Source organism: Sapajus apella, unplaced genomic scaffold (assembly GCF_009761245.1).
Source record: "Sapajus apella isolate SASKATOON/1434 unplaced genomic scaffold, GSC_monkey_1.0 scaffold8, whole genome shotgun sequence".
Lineage (NCBI taxonomy): Eukaryota > Metazoa > Chordata > Mammalia > Primates > Cebidae > Sapajus > Sapajus apella.
In genome coordinates, this window is record NW_022436948.1 from 27,890,412 (window position 1) to 27,913,857 (window position 23,446).

A 23,446-nucleotide genomic window follows, 5' to 3' on the forward strand; every position below is an offset into this window, starting at 1 on the left:
AATTGAGATGAATGCAATCTACATCAGTTTTTCAGCAGAAGCTTTGTGTACTCTCTAGAATATTGTTTTTAGATTGTTAACTGTTTTATTATCATATTGATTGTGATCTAAAAATCATCAATTGCACTGCACCAATACTGCCTTCTGGTCTATATTTCTTTATATGGAAGCTCTAATGATACCATCTCACTTGAATAGGCTCGTGAGAAAACAGATGCCAACGTAACACTTAACTGAGGCATTAACACAAAGTAAAAGCCAAATGATATCAAGTTATAACATATGAATTAAGTTTTCTGAAAACAGAGAAGGGCCTTGGGAGAATCTGTTTATCATGGAAAAGAGACACGTTAAACACTTTTTAACTACTGTAGGAGTTAGAATTATACTCTCATAACAAGCAACATTTTCGTTTCAGGAAAAGAAATCATCTGTCACTTTTAAGTTAATTTTATATGAATATCATTGGCTTTGTCATATTGTTTCCATTTAATTTCCAGCTAAATTTTGGATTTTGTAATTATAGAAGAGCTATAAGAATGTATGCCTCCCTTGATTACTGTACATAAATAGCATCACAAAAAAACATTATAAATCAATTCTCAGATATTGTGAACATATTTCTTTCTTTAAAGAGATTTAACTATTTTTAAAGAAAGATTAGTCACATTGATCTACACTATATTCTTCTAGGACTTTGAGCTTGGTAATTGGCTGCATTGTAAGCAAAAGAAACTTCTTTGGTAAATATTTTTGCTTAGAGATCACCTATTATTGAACAGGCGGGGAGCTAAGAATGGTATTTCCATTAAATGGTTTTAAATTAAGACTATTAGACTTTTGGTGAGAACAATCGCTCAAAGAGTGAAGAACCCTGAGAAAAATATTAATTCTGAATTTAAAAACAAGGTAAATGATTTTGAGTGGCTTTCTTTGGCTCCTGACGAATGGGCAAAGATTACTAACACCGTTTAGTCTTTGTTCATTGGATGAGTCATGCTGTCTTTGAAGTGACTGAAGAATTAATCTCTACAAATGATCTATGTGGAACAAATAATGGCAATAATATTTTCAAATAATTTGAGAAAACCTTAACTTAGTACAAACTGAAGTGAAATCTGCAAATTTTACCCACTGACATTGATAAAAATATGTGTGGAGAAAGATAATTTTACAAAGCTTGTGAAAATATACAGTACTTAAAGACTCTTGATGTACACTGCGTTATTCAACGATGAGTAATTTGCAGAAGATATTTAAGTCAATCCTATGTTATTCGCTAGTAGTTTCAATTGTTAACTTCATTTGCTTTCATAACCATCATCCGTTCCGTGAATTTTTCACAAACAGGAACTGAATACACCAATTTCCCTACCACACATCAGTTGATGATTTCATGGTGGTAAAGTTTTATTGTGCATTTTTGAGGTGAGGATTGAGATTGAAATTTTTCTGAATGAGGAGGACTGCCCTCAACCACTATTAGCAAATACTGGATGCTTTGGAGATTAGCTTTTGCTGCAGACTTCATAATGTGTCTTAATGAACTCAACCTAAAATTACAGTGTTTATGTGCAACACTTACAGTGTGGTACAATTATTTTAATAACAACTAACTTTGAATCATAAATAATATCCAGATGTTTTTTACACTTATCAGAAGTCAAAAACAAGAAGTGAGACTTCTATGCACACAAAAATTTGCAACATGTGTACCTTCCAAACTCAATCTACAGCTCCAAGAGTATTTTTCTGACCTTAATCATCTGGGCAAAGTGAACTTTCATACTTCCAACTCCAGTTGTGCAATTGAGGAATTTTCCATATAATTTTCAATTGGAAGTGACCATACTATAATGACATGATGAAAGGTAAATATCAAGAGAATACTATAATAGAATTTTATGAATGCATTCCAAATGATGAATATGCTCAATTAAAATCATATGCTTGTGGACTGACATCTGTATTTGGTAGTAACTGTGTGAAAAGATCTTTCCAAAGATGAAATACATAAAATGTCATTACATATCCACACTCACAGATGACATTTGAAATCAATTTTCAAGACAGAAACACTAACATCAAAACTCAATTAAGTGAAGTAGTGGCTTCCCCAACAAGAAAACAATTCCTCCCATTAGTAAACCTACATTACAAAAATGTTTTCTAGATCATTATTATATTTTAAATTTCAACAACAAAATAATTTACAAATTTTTTTCTTGAGTGTTATATAAGTACTTATATAATATCCTAGGTTTTTTTTTCTCTTGGCCTGTAAAGTCTAAAATATTTATGATATGGCCTTTTATGGAATGTTTGGTGAACCCTGTTTTTGTCTCTTTGCATTGTTTCTCTGGCCTGTATTATATCCACATTAAAAACTTTAGAAATATGTGATTATCACATTTTTATTCTCAAGCAAAATGTTGTAGCATGACATTTTTCTTTCAAAATAGATTCTGGTGACCCATAGACCTATCTAAACTTATTTCAGAGCTGAAGAAGAAGGATTATGGATTGAGCTGCTAGAAACTAAATACATGAAGGACTTACTATGGATTTTCTTTGTTTCATAAAAGAGTGGATAGGAAAAACAAGAGCTGGGAAAAGTGAATAAACATGGTTTATAATGATATTACGAATTTAAAGAAATATGCCTGGGGGCATGAAAGAAAAGATAAAAGTTTAAAAAGAAAAGGTAAGATAGTAAAGGGATTTAAATAAAAATATTAACAAAAAGGAGGTTAGAATCACTGATGGTATGAATTGAAATGCTTTAGAGTTTACATAGTTTGAAAATAAAACGTATAATAACAAATAATTCTAGAACTTGTTTTAAACTTTTCAATGACTGAAACCTCACTGTAGTTATCAGTCTTTTATAACCAGCACAAAACAAGCTTCTGATGTTAAAGGGAACTCATTTCTGCCTGTCACCAGTGTATTCAAAAATCTCTACCTAACCTGAACAATTTACTTTATTGATCAAGATTATTCTTGAGAATTATGGTTCTCCCTTTATTAAGCAATAATCATAGCTGGTTGTTTCAGATATTAATAGTAAGTGACAATCTTACCATTTGATAGTCTTGAAGGTGTCCCTGGATTTTTTTTGGAAAGTGTTACCTTCTTTTTTTCTACTGCTAAAGTTAAGATGTGAGAGGAGAAAGATGATCTCAAGAAAACAATGTTAAACAATAAGGATCCTGGAATTGCTGCATGTGAATATCCAGAGGACAAATGATGATAAAATGAAGACAGGGCTTCCTGGTAAAGACCAAAGCTAGAATACTCTCAGTAAAATATGGTCAAAATATAAGGCCAAAAATATAACTGTAAAATTCTTTATTAAGACTTAGAAGACTAAGGATTATGACTTGAAGAACCATTCTGTCAAACAATAGGAAGTCTAAAAATCTTAAGGGTATTGTCCTTCAGCAATCTCAGCAGAAGCCCAAGGAGGAGAATGGCTTAACTCAGAGAGATTTATGGATGTGGCTTTTATCTAAAGAACAAAGTACTTAAGATGTTTATTGACAGAAACACTGCTTGTGTGGACTAAAAGACACAGAAACAGTACAAAGTGAATAGAGGCCTTTGGACTCCAAGACTTCTACAAGCAGAAAGCAGACAGAGAAAACTACTCTGCAAATATGAGAAACGTTTTATTGCATAGGAAGGATGATTCTGAAGGCAAACCAAAAGCCCAGAGTGTGGATCTTAGAGCTATGGCATATTATTCCCAGGCCTTGAGTCTTAAGTAGCAGTCAACTACTGCCATGCTGGATATTAGAAATTCTATAACTAATTATTCCTAAATGCCTCCAATTTTGCCCTTTTTTTGAACAGGAGGGTCAATAGCAAATATTCTATGCCTGTCCTGCCATGGTATGTTTGGTGCATTTGGCTCATATAACTTCTCTTTGGTTCAGATAAAGAGGAACTGTGTGAGAGGAGTTGTCCTCAAGGAATCACATCTTAAGGAACATCAGAGCCACACTTAGATCTGATTGACATAATGAGATTCTGGACTTTGAGCTAATGTTGCAATGGATGGAACTTTTGGGAGGCCATAGCAGGGCACGATTGTATTTTGCATACAGTGAGTATGTGGCTCTTTGGGAACCAAAAGATGGATGTTTGTAGCCAGCCTCCATGACAACTTCTAAAGATCTCTTTCTCTGGTTTTCACATTCTTGTATAGGACCCTTCCACATTTTATAGAACTAACCAGGGAAATCAAGAGAATAACCACTGACATCTCATTCCAAGTAAAAAATAAAGACACGTCAACCTAGAAATTCTCTGTACAAAAGTATATTTCAAAAATGAATACAAAACTAAAATATTTCAGGCAAGAAAACTTTAGGCAATTCATTGCCAGCAGATATACACAATGAGAATTATTAGAGGAACTACTTCAGGCAGAGAGAAAATAATACAAGAGGAAAACTAGAATTTATACAAAGGAAGAAAAGCTGCCAGAAATGCTAAATATGTAAAGAAAAATGCCAATTATTTTCTTTTGCTATTTAAAAAGTGTCCTTTAAAAGATAATTATCAACTATAATCTAGCCATCCCAAATCTGGGTATTTATCCATAAGAATTGAAGGGATCTTTTTGCACCCACGTTTATTGCAGCATTATTCACAAAGACCAAGAGGTGGAAGCAACTTACATGTCCACCAATGAATGAACGAACAAACAAAATGTAGTATATACACAAGATGGAATATCATTCAGTCTTTAAAAGGAAAGAAGCCCTTGTCACATGCTACAACATAAATGAACCTTGAGGACATTATGCTAAGTGGAGTAAGCCAGTCACAATGGCAAGTACTATATGATTCCACTTACATGAGATATCTAAAATAGTCAAATTTATAGAAATTAAAAGTAGAATGGCCATTGCTGTGGGCTAAAGGGAGAGGAAAATAGGGAGTTGTTGTTCAAGGGTATAGAGTTTCAGTTTTGCAAGATGAAAAAGTTCTGGATATTCTTTGCTCAACATTAATGACTAACATTAGCAACTTGTACACTTTAAAATGTTTAACACAGTATATTTTTGTGTGTATTTTACCACAATTAAAATTGTTTCCAAGATAATTGACTGGTTAAAGCAAAAATAATAATAATGTATTATGAATTATTTATCGAAAAAATGCTTCTGGAAAAATTTAACAACATATGAGCAAAATTCAAACATTGAAAACTGTAAAACTGTGATGTGAGAAAATAAATATTTCCAAAATAAGCAGAGATATATAGCATGTTTGTGTAGAAGAGGAAAAAGATCTTGTTAAAGGTCAATTCTCCTCAAATTAATATAGAGATCCAGCATAATCCCAAATAGAATATAACTTGAGGTGGGAGGCAGAAATTGTAGAGACTCAAAAATTAGTAGTAAAATGTAAAAAACATAGAATAGCCAAAGGAATTTTTTAAAACAAAACAAAATTAAAAGGTTTTGATACCTGATTTCAGAACTTATAATACACTACAGTAGTTAGAACGTTATATTGAGAGTAAGAAAAGATAAATAGAAAGTCTAAAAATAGATTCACATAATATATAATCAATTGATTTTCAAGAAATATACTGAGGTGTGTCAGTTAATATTGTCAACTTGACTGGATGGAAGGATGCAAAGTATTATTCCTGTGTCTGTCTGTGCGGATGTTGCCAAAAGAGATTAACATATGAGTCAGTGTACTAAGAGACCAGAACCACCCTCAATCTAGGTGGACACCATCTAACCAGCTGCCGGCACAGATAGAATAAACAGAACTTGGAAGGAACTGACTTGCTGAGTCTTCCGGCCTACATCTTTCTCTCATGCTTGATGCTTCCTGCCCTTGAAAATCAGACTCCAAGTTCTTCACTTTTGGACTCTTGGACCTAAACCACTGGTTTGCCAGGGGCTCTCAGGCCTTCAGCCACAGACTGAAGTCTGCATTTTCAGCTTCCCTATTTTTGAGGTTTTGGGATTCGGACTGGCTTTCCTGCTCCTCACCTTGCAGACAGCCTATTGTGAGACTTCACCCTGGGATGATGTGAATCAGTACTCCTTAACAAATGCCTCTTCATATATGCACCGATGCTATTATTTCCATCTCTCCAGAGAACCCTGACTAATAAACATGGTAATTCAACAGGGAAATAATAGGTCTTTCAATAAACAGGGCTGAAACAACTGGATATCAGTTTCAGGCAAATTATTCTCAAGGTTCATCTCATGCTATGCAGGAAAATGAATTTAAAAGGGATCACAGACATACACATAAAAAGACTTCATCAAATTTAAAAGCATTTTCTCCTAGAAAATGTACCCTGACATCAGCTGAGAAATCTACCATTCATTTTGGTCTGTAGGTTTCTGTCCAAACATGTCACTGCTAAGTCATTGGTCTCCCATTCACAAGGTTCCTTCAGGTGTGCTTTCTCTGTGCCAACTCCCATAAGATCATCCTCCTGTTCCTCATCACACAGCCAGAGGCTTACAAGATGAGGCTATCTAAAATCCCTCCTTATTTCCTTACTTCTCTTAGTTTCAGGGGATATTTGTCCTTCTCAGGTGTCATCCTGGGATGCGAGGAAAGTGTTTTATCTTAAGTTTAGCAAAAACAGAGGTCCATCTAAAACTGTTTTGTCTTTGCCCTGGACCAGGATACTATATTTCATTGTTGGGAGTTGTCCGAGTTTTAGGCAATGGGGTATGAGCAGAAATATTTAGTACCACTTCCAGGTCTTGCCTCCACACCTCCCTCCCACTCTCCTCTGTGTTATTTCCCTTTCTGTTGTCATGACACAGGCAAGCAAAGCCCTCCGGGTTGCAGAGATACAAGCTGTACAAGCTGGAAAGGACCTTGCTTCCTGAATGATTAAGAAAGCCATCTTCCGGAACACCCAATAGGACTGATACTGATCAAGAAATAAGCTTCTCTCTTTTGTCTAGCCATTACTAGATTGGGTCTGTTATTGTGGACTAGTGTATATTATAACTAATATACAGACCCATCTGATTAAGAATGTTGAACTATGGTTTCTATTCTGTAAGACTGATGCCTGCATGGGCTGTACATAGGCAAAGAAGCACAGGCACTCCTTCTGTTATAATCCCCTAAACTTATCTGGAGTGTTTACATGATTCCTCATGCAGTGGAGGGGGAGTTTCCCTTCTCCAAGGGACTCTCATTATTTATTCACTTGTTGCTTCACCATCTTACTCTTCTCTTTTCTTCAGCTCCAGGAAACTTTATTGCTTTGGTAGACAGGCAGAAAGTTTTGTGTTACTCATAAAATACTCCCTAAAAAAAAACAAGTGGAAGGGACTAAAATGCCAATAATTTAATATTTGGGAAATAAGTAAGTATATAAGCAATACTGTAGTTGACTAACTGGGTGAAAAACAAAGAGTACAGAGAAAAGCAATGATGAAGGAATCTGTCTCATCCTTTAATATTTCATATTACTCAAGAGCTGCATTATCTCTTAGGGTCTCAGCAATCAGCTTGAGTCCTATCTAGAATTTTAGGGACTGTAATACTTGAAAATGGTCATTTTTTTTTATAATGAGGCATTTAGTCAATGCACAGATGCTACTGAACACCTACTATGTGCAAGTCACTGATCTAGGTGTTGAAATATAATAAAATAACAATTATCTCTACTTTCTTCCAAAATGCAAATACTCAATGGAGGTAACCCTTGTCCTTCAAGCATGACCCATACTAAGATGGTAAAACTAGACAGAGATCATTGCAAGGTTCTGAAATTCTTCACAAATGTTCTCATGAAGTTACTGGCGTCCCCCTACTGATAGGTGAAAAGGTAAATGTAGCTCTCCTTGCATTGTTGCTAGACATCAATTAATACCATGAGTCTTTCACGTCCGTATCTTGACTTAAGACCCTTTCCCTTATCTCATCACCCTTTGCAGAGTGTATTCACAAGGTTTTCTGATATAGGTCTCAGATGATGAATGAAATTGCCTCAAATTCTTTCAGAGCCTGCCTCACTTTTTACAGTGGAGCAGAGAACATACTGAAACTATAGACTTAGCACATGCTTTAATAAACTATAGTTTCCTGATGAAATATACAGAGTACATTCCAGCATTGATCGAAGGTAGTATGTTGGGTGTTAAGTTTCGTAAAATAAGTACTTACAGTTTTCTCTGTCATGATCCTACCTTGTTTTTTAATGTCAATTCATATTTCACAAAGTCTCAGCCCAGCTGGGTAAGTTGAGAGAGCATGGAATGAATATCAGATATGACTCTCACGTAACAAATGTGGGAACTGTGACTTCAATGCCAGAACATCGAAAAGCTGAAGGATAGGGGATTTTTAAATTTCTTGAAAAGGTCCTTCTTGTAAAAACAACTTAATTTTCATGGATTGGATTTTTTTTCTTTTTTTTAAGAGATGGAGTCTTGCTTTGTTGCTCAGGCTGGAATGCAGTGGCTCGATCTCAGCTCACTGCAACCTCCACCTCCCAGGCCCAAGCAATTCTCCTGCCTCAGCCTCCCAAGTAGCTAGGATTACAGATGTGCACCACCATGCCAGGCTATTTTTTGTATTTTTAGTAAGGACAAGGTTTCACCATGTTGGCCAGGGTGGTCTCAAACTCCTGACCTCGGATGATCTGCCCACCTCAGCCTCTCAAAGTGTTGGGATTACAGGCGTGAGCCACCGCACCTGGCTGGATTGGGATATTTTGAGTTTACCAGCAGTGAGCTAACATAAAATCTCAGTGCTCGCAAGTCTGGTTAAACCACAAACTGCCTTGAATAAAATTTCTGGTGACACCAAGCTTTACATAGCTTTTGCCTGAAATCATAATGAAAGAAGACAAGTTTGCACATGGGTAGAGAAAAAAGAAAATTAATGAATCTTGTTTATCACACAACCATAAAAGCAGGCAGTCACACTGCATGCCAGATCTACCCAGCATTTATGTGAAAATCCTGGAGTAAGATCCAGGGAGTCACAATTGTTCAGCCAGTTTGTCTCCAAAGATTTGGGCATTCATGTCCCATCATCCTGTTCCCAGAACAAACTGAGGGCCAGGCTGCTCTTTCTCACGGCCCAATAACAAGATGCAGATGAACTGGGGAGGAAGAGAGTTTTTCTTTCTGTAACCGGTTACAGGGAGAAGGCCTGGAAATTATCACCAGAGCAACTCAAAATTACAAACTTTTTCAGAGCTTATATACCTTCTAAGCTATATGTCTATGTGTAAGTGTGCATTCATCTGAAGGCATAAGTGATTAACTTCTTTTAACCTATAACTAAGGTCTGAGTCCTGAAGACCTTCTTCTGGAGCCCCAGTAAATTTACTTAATCTGAATGGGTCCAGCTGCTGGGGTGATTAGCCTTATCTTGTCTCCTGCTAAATCACAGGGGTTTGGGGAGTTCCTTCAGACCCCCAATAAACTTGTTTGTGGAGGCCTGAGGAGTTTCTTCAGACCCCCAGTAAAACTTGTTTAATCGTAAATAGGTCCTGTTAAGAATTCTTCCATTATTTTGTCATGCTTTAAGGCCCAGGAAAGGCCTAGGCAAAACTCTTGGTGGGCTTTTGTTAATTCCAGCCTTTGAAGAAGGGCACTGGCTTTTTTAGCTTTTAATATTTAACTTAACCACCCAGTCAGTGCAGAAACAATTGTCATGGAGGCCTGCGTCAGTGAAGCCTGGCCTGCCACCATCCTGGGGGCAAGCATGGGATAAGTCTGCATATTTGAGGACAGTGTGGTGGCGGCTGGAAAATACTGTTGTAGGAACATGCTGTTACCATTGCCAAAGTGCAGTTTCACCATATTCAGTCAAATCCATCCCTAATGGTCTTCCCTCCCCTTCCCGCCCTGCTTTTTTGTTTTGTTTTTGGCTTTTTTGGTACCTTTCCTCCATCCTATTCCCATATAGCTAAAGCTTTATTTTCCTTTAACATTTCTACTATGGATCACTAAAAACTCTCAGTTTAGAAAGATGGAGAGGCATTTTTCCTTATTTCTTCCACTAAGTAAATATCTTAAACACCATATATAAAGCAAAATAAGAAGGCTCTAAAAGATGGAGAGAATAAGACAGACTAGCTAAGGACTATGGACCCAAGGAAAGATGCTATGATAAGACACGTGGGTTTTCTTTCTGCCTCATGTATTCCGGATTTGAAGTTGAAGATGCCAGTAATCAGGAAATGGTAATGGTCGCAAATGATAGAGCTCTACGCAAGTCTGTTTATCTCCACCCAAAGGATAAGAAAAAAAGGCAACTAAAAAATAACAGCTCACATCCAAACAAATAGCACAGAAAAAACTGTGGTCTCACACCCTCTCAGGTCAACAATGGTGGAGTAGGAATGCTAGATTTCCACTCTGGCCCAGCTGTTCAGGCACCATGCACACTCCACTCCTGCTGGGTGGTCAGAGAAGGCTGAGTGGGAATTTGGGAAGTTCATCTCCATCAAGCAGTAAGAAATCCCACCCCACTCTGCAGGTGTCTGTGAAGAGCACATGGGAGCCTGGACTTCCACCCTCTTATTGTGGCAATAAAGCAAACTTCCCAATGAAGAGTCCCACTGCTCACAGAAGTATTTGGCATCAGTGGAAGCCGTGAAGAAAGCAGTAAGAAGGCATCCCAGCCAGTAAGGTGTCAGCAAAGGTTGAATAAGAGGCCTAAATTCTCACTCCTACTCAGAAATAATGAGGTATCCCCTCCTCTATCATGACCCCATCCAGCATGGTGTCTACAGAGACCTACTGGGGAACCTGGATTTGGTTCTCACATGGCAGTAATGAAGAGAGTCTCCCACATCCCCTGCCAGCATCCGAGGGGCTTACGGAACAAAGTTATATAAGATCCAGCCTTACAACACACAAAATGTCCAGGATATAGTCACAGACCAGAAACATCTCAACTTGAATGACAAAAAGCAATCAGTTGATGCCAACACCAAACTGGCACAGATGGAATTATCTGACAAAGAATTTAATAATACTTATTAGGTATCAGATTTACTATAAACGTTGGTGAAGTGGGACAGCTCAATAAATTTAATGGATTATAATTTCCATTTAATGAAATGTATTTATGAAAATGGTCACCCAGCACCAACTATCATTAAGAAGTTAATGATAGCAGGCTGGATATGGTGGCTCACACCTGTAATCCCAGCACTTTAGGCGGCCGAGTCAGGCAGATCACTTGGGGTCAGGAGTTCAAAGACCAGCCTGGCCAACATAGTGAAACCCTGTCTCCACTATAAATACAAAAATTAGCTGAGCGTGGTGGTACATACTTGTAATCCCAGCTACTCGGGAAGTAGGAGAATCACTTGAACCCATGATGTGGAGGTTGCAGTGAGCCGAGATCATACCACTGCACTCCAGCCTGGGCAGCAGAGTGAGACTCCATCTTGGAAAAAATAAAAAAGTTAATGACAGCAATTAATAATGGCTTTTTACAACATGAGATTGGAATATAGGTTAAAACCTTCAGAATTAGAGTCATAAAATATACATGTTCTACTTCATGTATACCAATTATTATGAACTGTGTTATGGATTGGGGTTCATTTGTCCACATTCATTTGCATATTTTCTTTCACCATCCCTTACGATCCCTGTACACACATCCTATAATTATTTCCAAGGGCCTATATACCTAATTGCTTGTAGATCAGGATTATTCAAATGTTGTCAAACATAATTATGATTATTTGTGAAAATGGAACCTAGTAAAGGTAAGTGCCCATCAAACTTTAAGTCAAATAGTTTATTAAGTTCTAGTTGCTCTGAACTATTTTCCTTCCTTAGTGAGTTCTTAGTATCTAGTCCCTTGAAAAACAAGCCCAAAAAGATTTTATTGAACTTGATTGTTTTAAGATACCATTTCACTTTAAATACTGTTTCTTCTCTCTCTCTCTTTTCCAGTCAATTTTACTGAGTCTTTGTTTATGAGATAACGGCACGATTCAAAAGCAATACAAGCCTTTTTATAGAATTTTTTTCCCTGTGAGAGAAGACTATAAAAGTTCTTGTAAACATTTTCACTCTTAAAAGCAAGAATTGGAAGATTCCAGTGAGATTTAACAAATGTTGAATATCTTAAATTTCATGGTCCTTTGCCTTAACATGATATTTTTCACCTGGTTTTTATTTTCAAGAGAAAAAAAAATTGTGGATGACTTTTCCATTAAGTCACATATAAAAGCGTAATGTATCACTTTCCACAGTTATTGGTTTTATTTGAAGGTATCTGAATCTCAGAGATGAATATTGTTATGCAAAAGGTGTTTTCTAATTTTAATACTTAAAGGAAGGAAGACAGGAAGCTTTTTTTCTCTTAAATGGCAGTTCTAAAATTCCTATATTTGTAAGAAATTATTGTCCTGTAAAACAAATAAACTGTCTGACTGTGTTATGAATAAGAGTCCTTGAAAATTGACCAAAACACAGAAAATGGAAATTTTCTACCCTGGACTCTGTAGTATTACCAAGTTATATGAAGTAGAGTACACAGATTACAATTCTTTCCATGAATAAACCTCAAAAATGTAGAAAGCAGAAAATTACTTGCAAGCAAAATGAAACCAGTATTTACATTAATTAAGAGATGAGGAATTTGGGAGGGGATTAATTTTTAGAGAGGGATCTATATTACTTAACTAGATAACAACTCTACTCTAGAAACTTTAAAAAGCAGTTTCTATAATAGAGTTACAGGCCCTGTGGTATCTGAGATACCCACTCTTTCAGCTACACAGTTTAGACAGATATACCAAATGCCAACATGTCAGCCTTACTCATGCTGTATTTTCTTTTCTGCTTAAGTAACCAATTGATTGTGCATGATTGGAAAACATGGTAATGATATTTGGAATTAAATTTGGGATATGCTGGAACCTTATGTTAGAAGGTAAACTCCAAAAATCTTAGCACAAAAATAAACTCAATTTTATAAAGCATTCATTCTGATGATAGAATTTTATCATATTTCTGTGTAATACACTGGGAAATAGCAGGCCATTGCTTCCATTTACTTCCTCTCTAGTTCTGCAGTCACTGCAAAACAAACTCTGCACAATAAATATTCAGAACATTACAAGTGTAGTCGAAATAACAGGGTTTCTGCAGAAATGCCGAAGGGGTGACAGATGTCTGAAGTTCTAACAATTTTCAGCCCACTTGGAAAAGAGTTTTCCTCTAGATGACATCTAGAACCTGTTATTTTATAGTAAACTCCTATAGTCACAGAGAGTTATAAATAGTATTTGGAATTGGTCTCTTTGATGAGCTCTGTGATATCACTTCAACAGCTTTTGAGAATGATTTTACAAAGAGAATTTTTAAAATGTTTTGAAAGCTAAATGACATTAGAAAAAGTAGAGTCAAAACAGAAATACTTCTAGAGTAGATTTACATAGCACTTTACGGTTTACAATGTATTGTAGATACAACCTCAACAGATGGCATGTTTATTCCTATCCAATCAGGTTAAATGGAATACAGCTCCATGTCTTAGATGATTCAGCAATACATCAAAATCAGCTTGGCTCGAACCATGCAAATACTATCCCAACTCAATTTTTAAGGAACTACAGATGTTTCTCCTAGGGAATGAACTGCTTATGACCAGGCAGTTTTTTTGTTTTTTTTTTTTTTAATTCTCCAGTAGAGCATATTCATAGGCTAAAACTGGGAATTCTGACACTTTCACTGCATAAATGCACTTAAGTATTTCAAAGGAATATCCCAAAAACTAAACATTAACTATATTCTTGTTATACAGTTTAAACAACTATATGAAGCCATATGTAAAATTCTACTAGTTTCCCTTGTTGGATAAATCTGAATTCCAAGTCTTGCAAGACCCCTTGTTTTCACATAGGGAAAAGAAAGCAATTCTACTTACCTTGTTCAGTTTTCAATTTATTGCCTTGCAGCTCCAAGTCCATCCTCCATTGCTCTGCCTGTGATACTGGAGCTAAACCTTATAAATATTTCTTCTCTGTCAGATGCCCAATGTTAGTGTTGTCAGCAGATGGCTCTAGAAAACACTGAAGGAAAACAGGACTTGCTTCCAGCGTTTTTCTCTGCTTGCTTCTGTGGTACACAATATCTAACAGTGCACAGAATATGCAGTAGGGCTACCCTCCAGTGAGCTCTGCTGCATGGCACCTTCTCACGGGCAGCTTCCCCTGGCACTTCAGAGGACAGCTCCCCTTCAAGCAGCTTACCAGCAAATTCCATGAAGCAACTCTCCCCTATGGGTAGTTTCCCAAGCATCCCAGAAGGCAACTTCTTAGCAATTTCTGTTGGCAATATTCCTCAGAGAACTTCTCCACTAACCAATGGGCCATGGCCATGATCCAAGCCTCTGAAATGGCAGAGAACGGTTCTTACTCCAGATTTGTTTGTTCCTCTGATGCTCTGCCTTAGGCCTGGAGGTAATGGCTGTTTCCTGTATCTACAATTCCACTATTGTTTAGATTTCTTTTTTCACTTGGTAGATAATGTAGGTAGGTTGTAGTTATTAATTTTTTATATTAAACTCTCTCTGTTAAAATTACAATGTGGATCCTGTATCCTAATTGATCCCAGAATGATATGCATCTTCAAACAATTTTAAATTCAATAATAATTAACAGTACACATATAAATTGATTTTAAAATAATGACATACAGGAAATCTAAAATATTACCTTAACAAAATAAGGTCCCATGACCTTTCTTTAGGTAGACATTATTTTTAAAGTATCCACTTATGGCTATATAAATATACCATCTAATACAATACATGTATCTAATCCCTACTGTTTGGGAGGAAATTTCCTGTACTGAAAATACTGTGAAATATCCACATAGGTATTGATAAATTAAAATGGCAAGTGAAAATGAGATCAATTTGTGTACTTTTAAATAGAAGTAGATTTGAATACATGTTAGATTACATAATTCAAAGCAGAATGAATTTACTAGAATGGAAAGTCACTCCCTATCATCAATATGGACCCTTTAAAAAGCACATAGGTCAAAAGAACTAGATAATTTTTAGAGATACTAAGGTATTTCCATTACTCAAATAAATATGTAGGTTAACACTTCTTTTTATAAACTATCCATTTAACTGTGTTCTTCCTTTCTCTCCTCCAGGTGCAAAATTCCCTCAAGATATCAGAACTTATTTTCATAACTTCCTATAGATCCAAGATTATTTAGTTGTAAGCAATAGACATTTATGATATCTGTATTAGTCAGTTCTCACATTGCTATAAATAACTACCTGAGACTGGGTAATTTATAAAGAAAGGAAGTTTAATTGACTCAGTTCCACAGTCTGTACAGGAAGCATGGCTGTGGAGGCCTCAGGAAACTTGCAATCATGGTATGGCAGGAGGGCAAACAGGAAGCAAGCACATCTTCACATGGTGGCAGGAGAGAGAAAGAAGGGGAAGTACTACACACTTTTAAATAACCACATCTCATGAAAACTCACTCACTATCACAACTCACTCACTCACTAACAGCAAGAGGGAATTCCACCCCCATGATACAATTGCCTCCCACCATGTCTCCTCTCCAACACTGAAGATTATAGTTCAACCTGAGATTTGGGTGGTGATATGCTTTAGCTGTGTCCCCACCCAAGTCTCATCTTGAATTCTCAAATGTTTTGAGAACAACCTGGTGGGAGGTAACTGAATCATGGGGGCAGGTCTTTTCCATGATGTTCTTGTGAGAATGACTAAGTCTCTTGAGATCCAATGGTTTTAAAAATGGGAGTTTCCCTGCACAGGCTAGCTTTCTTTTTTCTTTTCTTTTTTTTTTTTTTGCCTTCTGCCATCCATGTAAGATGTGACTTGGTCACATCTTTGCCTGCCAACATGATTATGAGGACTCCCCAGCCATGTGGCACTGTAAATCTAAAAAACCTCTTTCTTCTGTAAATTGCCCATGGTCTTAAAAATGGGAGTCTCCCTGCACAGTTTTTTTTTTTGTTTGTTTGTTTGTTTTGCTTTCTGCCATCCACATAAGATATGACTTGTCTTCCAACATGATTGTGAGGGCTCCCCAGCCTTGTGGACCTCTAAGTCGAAGAAACCTCTTTCTTTTATAAAATGCACAGTCTCAGGTATGTCTTTATCAGCAGCATGAAATTGGAATAATACAGTAAATTTGTACTAGTAGAGTGGGACATTGCTGAAAAGATACTAAAAAATGTGGAAGCAACTTTGTAACTGGGCAACAGGCAGAGTTTGGAACAGTTTGGAGATCAGAAATAGACAGAAAAAATTGGGAAAGTTTAAACTCCCTAGAAACTTGTTGAACGGCTTTTACCAAAATGCTGATAATGATATGGATAATAAAATCAAGGCTGAGGTGGTCTCAGATGGAAATAAGGAAATTTTTTGGGAGCTGGAGCAAAGGTGACTCTTGTTATATTTTAGCAAAGAGAGTGGTGGCATTTTGCCCCTGCCCTAAAAATTTGTGAAACTTTGAATTTAAAAGAGATGATCTGTGTATCTAACAGAAGAAATTTCTAGGCAGCAAAACAGTCAAGATGTGACTTGGGTGCTGTTAAAGGCATTCAGTTTTATAAGGGAACAAGAGCATAAAAGTTTGAAAAATTTGCAGCCTGACAATATGATAGAAAAGAAAATCCCATTTTCTTAGGAGAAATTCAATCCAGCTGTAGAAATTTGCATATGTAATGAGGAGCTGAATATTAATCCCCAAGACAATGAGGAAAATGTGTCCAGGGCATATCAGAGGTCTTCACAGCAGCCCTTACCATCACAGGCCCAGAGGCCTAGGAGAAAAGTATAGCTTCAAAGTTCAGTCCCAGGGTCCCCTTGCTGTGTGTAGTCTAGGGAGTTGGTGCCCTGAGTCCCAGCAGCTCCAGCCATGACTAAAAGAAGCCATGTTACAGCTTGGGCCGTGAATTCAGAGATTAGAAGCCCTAAGCTTTGGCAGCTTCCATGTGGTGTTTAGACTGGAGGTGCACAGAAGTCAAGCACTGAGGTTTGGGAACCTCCACCTAGAATTCAGAAGATGTAGGGAAATTCCTGGATGCCCAGGCAAAATTTTGCAGCAGGGGTGTGGGTCTCCTGAAGAACTTCCCTACTTGGGCACCACTTAGTGGAGCTGTGAGAAAAGAGCCACCATCCTCCAGACCCCAGAATGATAGATCCATTGACAGCTTGCACCGTTTGCCTGGAAAAGCCAGACACTCAATGACAGCTCATGAAAGCAGCCAGAAAGGGGTGTATACCCTGCAAAGGCACAGGGGCAGAGCTGCCCAAGGTCATGGGAGCCCACCTCTTGCAGCAGCATGACCTGGATTTGAGACATGGAGTCAAAGGATATTATTTTGGAGCTTTTAGATTTAACTGTCCTGCTGAATTTCAGACTTGCATGTGGCCTGTAGCCCGTTTGTTCTGGTTATTTTCTCCCATTTGGAATAGCTGTATTTACCCAATGCCTGTACCCTTATTGTATCTAGGAAGTAGCTAACTTGCTTTTGATTTTACAGGCTCATAGGTAGAAGAGACTTGCATTATCTTGGATGAGACAGTGGACTGTGGACTTTTGAGTTACTACTGAAATGAGTTAAAGCTTTGGGAAACTGTTGGGAAGACATGAGATTTGGGAGGGACTGGGGTGGAATGATATGGTTTGGCTCTATGTCCTACCCAAATCTCATCTTGAATTCCCATGTGTTGTGGGAGGGACCTGATAGGAGGTAATTAAATGATGGGGGCAGGTCTTTCCCATGCTGTTCCTGTGATAGTGAATAAGTCTTAAGAGATCTGATGGTTTTAAAAACAGAAGTTTTTCTGCCCAAGCTCTCTCCCTTTTTTTTTTTTTTTTTTTTTTTTTTTGTCTGATGCCATCCATGTGAGATACGACTTGCTCCTCCTTGCCTTCTTCCATGATTCTTAGGCCTCCCCAGCCACATGAAACTGAGTCCAATTAAACCTCTTTCTTTTTTAAATTGCCCATTCTCAGGTGTGTCTTTATCAGCAGCATGAAAATGGACTAATACAGGTGGGAACACAGGGCCAAGCCATATCCATGTCTAACTTAAGCAAGTACACAATTTGTTTTATTCATAGGTTCTGACAATTAGGGGAAATTTTTAAGTAAAATTTTTAAAGAGAAAAGTAAGAAAAAATTTTATTTTGATGCTATTGGGCAGCTTACAAGATTGGCAGGAAGTCTAGAGGACTTCAGGAAAAATCTGAATCCAGAGTTGCTCTAGAGTTTTAGGCAGCAGGCACAACTTGTTTATCCTGCCAAGGATAACTGCAGAAAATAACGAAATCCAAATACTCTCTATCTTTATGCCTCCTCTGCTTAAAAGTTAAAGTCCTTGGAAGCCCAATATCTCAAGCTTAGGTCATATGCCTATTCTTTGCTTAGAGACGACAAGAGCACTGTAATTTTCCATCTCAAAAATTGGGAATTAAATAACCCAACAGAAATCAGGATGATATTAGCTGGAGTGGAGTGAAAAGATATTCAAAGATCAAAAAATCTTGTCACCACAAAAATCTTTTAGGTCAAGTCTCTCATTCCTTAAGCACCACTGATAACAAGTAAGGCATACAGAAGAAATACACACAAACAGTAATTGATTGTAATGGGTGAAAGTCTGATAAACTTAGTCTCTTGTGTATCTATGTTAAAAGAGGAATGTGGAAACATCAAAGAAGACTCTGAAGAGGCAGACCATCTTTGTATGTTCTCCAATGCTTTTTTCACTGTGAACTAATATCAATCTTTCTTTATCTCATTATACCAAAAGTATCAGAGATGATAATGTCGCGTCCACTGCTAAAGTGTCCTTTTTTCCCTTTTAAGAAGGAAAAACGAAATCTAGTGATTGCTTACCTGTCCTTAGGACCCAGTCAAAAACATGCTCAAATGATCATTAAGAGTCACTGTCATTCATTCATTTCCTACGGCTCTGTAACAAATGAATGCAAACTTGGTGACTTCAAACAACAAAATTTTTTTTCTCATAGTCTGGAGTTAGAAGTTCAACATCCATTTTCTTGGCTGAAATCAAGGTGTTGGCAAGGCTGTGCTCCCTCCAGAGGCTCCGCCATATCCACATCACTCTAATTTCTGCATCCATCTTCACATGGCCTTCTTTCCTGTCTTCACCTCTTCTGTCTCAAATTTCCTTCAGCCCCTCTAAGGGTACTCGTGATTGCATCTAAAGTCCACTCAGCTAATCCAGGCTAATTGCCAGTGTCAAGATCCTTCATCACATCTGTAGAGTTGCTTTTTACTTATAAGGTAACATTTATAGATCCTAGGAATTAGGACTTCATATCTTTGGGTGACCATTATTTAGCCTACTATACTGAACATCATCCAGAGAGAGCTTGGACTGTTTTTGTGGATATAAGTGAAACAGAATTTGCATTATTCTCCTTGAATAGAGGGCAAATGTGTTCTATGGCTGAAAACAGAAGGATTGACTATGGAGCAGCTGCCCAACCAGGTTGTATATTTCCCCAGCCCTGTTAGCACCTAGATATAGCCATGTGTCTAGTGTTTGTCTACTGAAAGGTGAGTGAAAATGACTGGCATATGTCACATTGGACCAAACAATTTAAGAGGCTAGTATGCCTTCCCAACAGTTTCTTTGCCCTTCTTCTGGTTGGATAATATGAAAAGAAAATCATAGAGATATAACAAAATAGGTTAAACACTGTCAAATCAAATAATGAGAAATAAAGACTTTCTTAAAATTATATTTATTTGGGAAAAGGTATTGCAATAGAAATATGTGCACCATGATAAACTATGTGTATATTCAGGGAAGTAAAGGGAGTCAAAGGTTTTTTAAAGGAAAAGTGAGGAGAATTATATAATTATTTTGACTACAAGTCTTAATAACAAGGTGGTGCCATGTGAGATTGAACAGTAGTTATTGGGCAGATGTCCTTGCAGAAATATGTTTTTTTGTGTGAAGTTGCAATGACCTTTCAGCAAGGTTGTGGTTTTTGCAGTCTTTTGTGACAGTTCTTATTATTAGGCATTTGTACATGAGAATTCTTCTTTCATGGCCTTCTCCAGCTCTGTCAGGGTTTTTCACACAAGTGACTTCCTTTTCATTTTGATAACTTTTACATTTCCCCCTTTTGATCAAGATCTTTCTCTGAAAGCATCACAGAGCAATCATTCTGCACTAAATTTTAATTGTCCGTTGGTGCTGGGATGGACCTTTCCTAGTTTGTTCTGGTCTAGTTCCATGTCAGACAGAAGTGATTAGCAACTAACAATCAATGTCAAAACGCTTTTAGTCACATTTGATCAACAAGGGAGGTTTGGAAGGAATAGCTTTCACGCTAAATCTATCTGAAGTCTATTGTTTAATTTTGTCTATGCCATAAGCATTTGCTATCATCTCAAACTACCAAGCCAGCATTATTTCGTTAGGAATGGTACTTCAGTCAAAATTTAAGAAGTAACATGTACAATGTTAAAAAGGAAACTACAAAGTTAAACAATAGTCTCCATTTGTATAATAGTTGTGAGTCATGAACCTAGGCTAAAAGGCAACCAACTAAGTCAATCAAACGACCCTGGGAATTAGATGAGACCTGCTGTAACCATGTAGTATGTTTTCTTACTTTGTGTACGTGGATCTCAACTTTCCTGGAGATATATATCCAGGTACAGCATGTAGCATTAATAATAGTATAGACATTTCCTTATTTAACCATAGGTAATATAGACCAATTTTATCATCTAGTATCCCATGAGTGAGTTAAGAATCGAGTGAGCAACAGTTGTATTACGGTTATTGCCAAGTTACCCAGGAGGTGGACTAAAGGACCTCCTAGCTCAGGTTCTGTCAAGTTATCAGCAGAAACTACTGAAATTACAATTATACCATTATCCTACCAAGTGAAAAAGGTAAGCATTTAGTGGGCGTAAGAGTCTCATTACAATATGGAGTCTTGAGTCTTGTTTCAATGCGGTGGAGAAAATTAGCTATAGTGTGAAACCATCAACATTTCATCTGGCTTGCAGTTTGAATGTCTCTAATTATGGCATTGGGCAGTTTGGTAAACTTTCTGTGTGACCAATGCATTAGGCTAGTTTCTTAAAGTTAATTTAGTTTCAGCTTATAAGGGTTTAGGGAAAGAGCAGTTTTCATTTTTAGTAATTCCATGAAGAAAGTTAGACTGCAAAAATATAGAAGGATTTAGGATGTAGTCTAGTCTATAGGTAGATAACAAATACTCAAAAACAATGCACAGGGCCACAATCTAATAACAGTTGTATTGTAGCTTTTCTTTAGAAACATGACTTTTTATCTATACACTGATTACATAATCTCAGATTTTAAAACCTCTTGAAGCTAGGAAGCCAAACCAAGGCAGATTTTAGGTTTTACCTACATTCTTAAGAATCCTGGTCCTGCCATGAAGTGACAATTTTCACTCATTTCCTGTAAGTCTAGGAACCCGTGAAGCCAGGCGTTCTATGCACATTGAAAAATATGACAGTCCAGTCAAATATCTGGTAATATAATCAGTGTTTTCAATTGTATCTTATAATGAGAGGAAATTCTTGCTGAACTTATGCAAATAACCATATTGCCATTAAAAAAATAAAAATACTCATGGATATTTTCTAAATTTTAGAGAAATTAAGTAGAGAGCTAAAACTCTGATAAGTCGTAGGAACTAAAAGGCATTCTGGTTAACAACTACGTATTTCATATGAGTATTTATTTATCTAGGCCAATGTGAATAAAATTTCTTAAGGGATTTTTGGCCAACTTTGCCAGATTTTACCTTGTAGACACAACTTACATCATGCATAAACAAACACATAAATACACACACCAATAAAAGTCTTATAGCTTTCATTGTAGAATTTTAGTCATGAGACAGTAAAACATAGAAATACAACTTCACTAGTTTATAAAAGGTCACTTGGCTCCAAGTTAAATTTCTGACAAAATTTTACTTGTTCCAATGGGTAATCTGATGAAAACTTTGAACCAAAATTTTGAATAAAGTATAGCAATTTGAAATAAGCTTCTTTTACCCCTTTTTCTTAGTTTTAAATAAGTTTAGAGTTAAATATTCAAATATTTACATTTTAGCCAAGGTTGGCTGACTTGTATAATACAACAAAAGTCTCCAAATAGCCTTGAATTTTTTAGCAACAAATTGTTGCTTTGTTTACAAGTTTGGTTTGCTTGACAAGTTAATGCAGGCCGGGGAGCATTTTAGAGATACCTTATGTTATTGCTCTGGGCTCAAGATTCTGACTTGTCTTTTGTGATAGTCCTTGTTATTAGGCATTTGTGCATGAGAATACTCACTCCATGGCCTTCCCTGGCTCTATTTGTCAGAGTTTTTTAACACCAGTGACTTCCTTTTGATTTTAATAATTTTATAAAACTGAGTTTGTCAATGATTACATGGAGAAAAGTTATCTGTAAATATATCCAAACAGGACAAACACAAAGAAATATATACCTAGAAACATTTTGGTGAAGACAGAAACATTAAAGAAATATAGTAGTTCTCTGTTATCCAGAGCTTTATTTTCTACAGTTTCAGTTACCCACAGCCAACAAGTCTAAAAATATTAAATGAAAAATTCCGGAAATAACTTATAAGTTTCAAACTGTGTACTCTTCTGAGTAGCATGATGAAATTCATATCCTCTGCCTCTGTCCCACTCAGGACATGAATCATCCCTTTGTCGAGAGTAAGTACACTGCATAGCCTACCTATTAGTCAAATAGCAGCCATCTTGGTTATCAGATTGACTATCGTTGTATCCTAGTGCTTGCATTCAAGTAACCCTTATTTGTCTCAGCAGTGCAAGAGTAGTGATGCTGGCATTTTAGATATGCAAAAAGAAGCTATAAGTGCTTCCTTCAAGAGTGAAGTGAAAGTTCTTAATGTAAAGGAAAAAATATGGTATGCTGAGGACTCTAAAATGTCTGGGTAAGAAAGAATCTTTTATCTGTGAATTGTAAAGAAAAAAAGTCATACTATTTTTGCTGTCACATCTGAAACAAAAAACTACAACCACACTGCATGATAAGTGTTTAGTTATGGAAAAAGGAACTAATTTGTGCGTGGCAGAAGACATGATCAGAAGTGTGTTCCAATGGACAGCGACCGAGTACAGTACTATCTGCAGTTTAAGGCATTCACTTAGGATCTTGGAACATTTCCCCCTCCATGGATAAGAAGGAAGTACTGTAAAGAGGATCTTAAAATCATTAGAAAAGACAGACCACCTACAAAGGCATAATAGGTAATTAATGAGAGATTGATGATATACAGACAGGCGATAGAATTTAGCCAAGTATGGTGCCGTGCCAACTACGTCCCAGCTACTTGGGAGGCTGAGGCAGGAGAATCGCTTGGCCCTGGAGGCAGAGATTG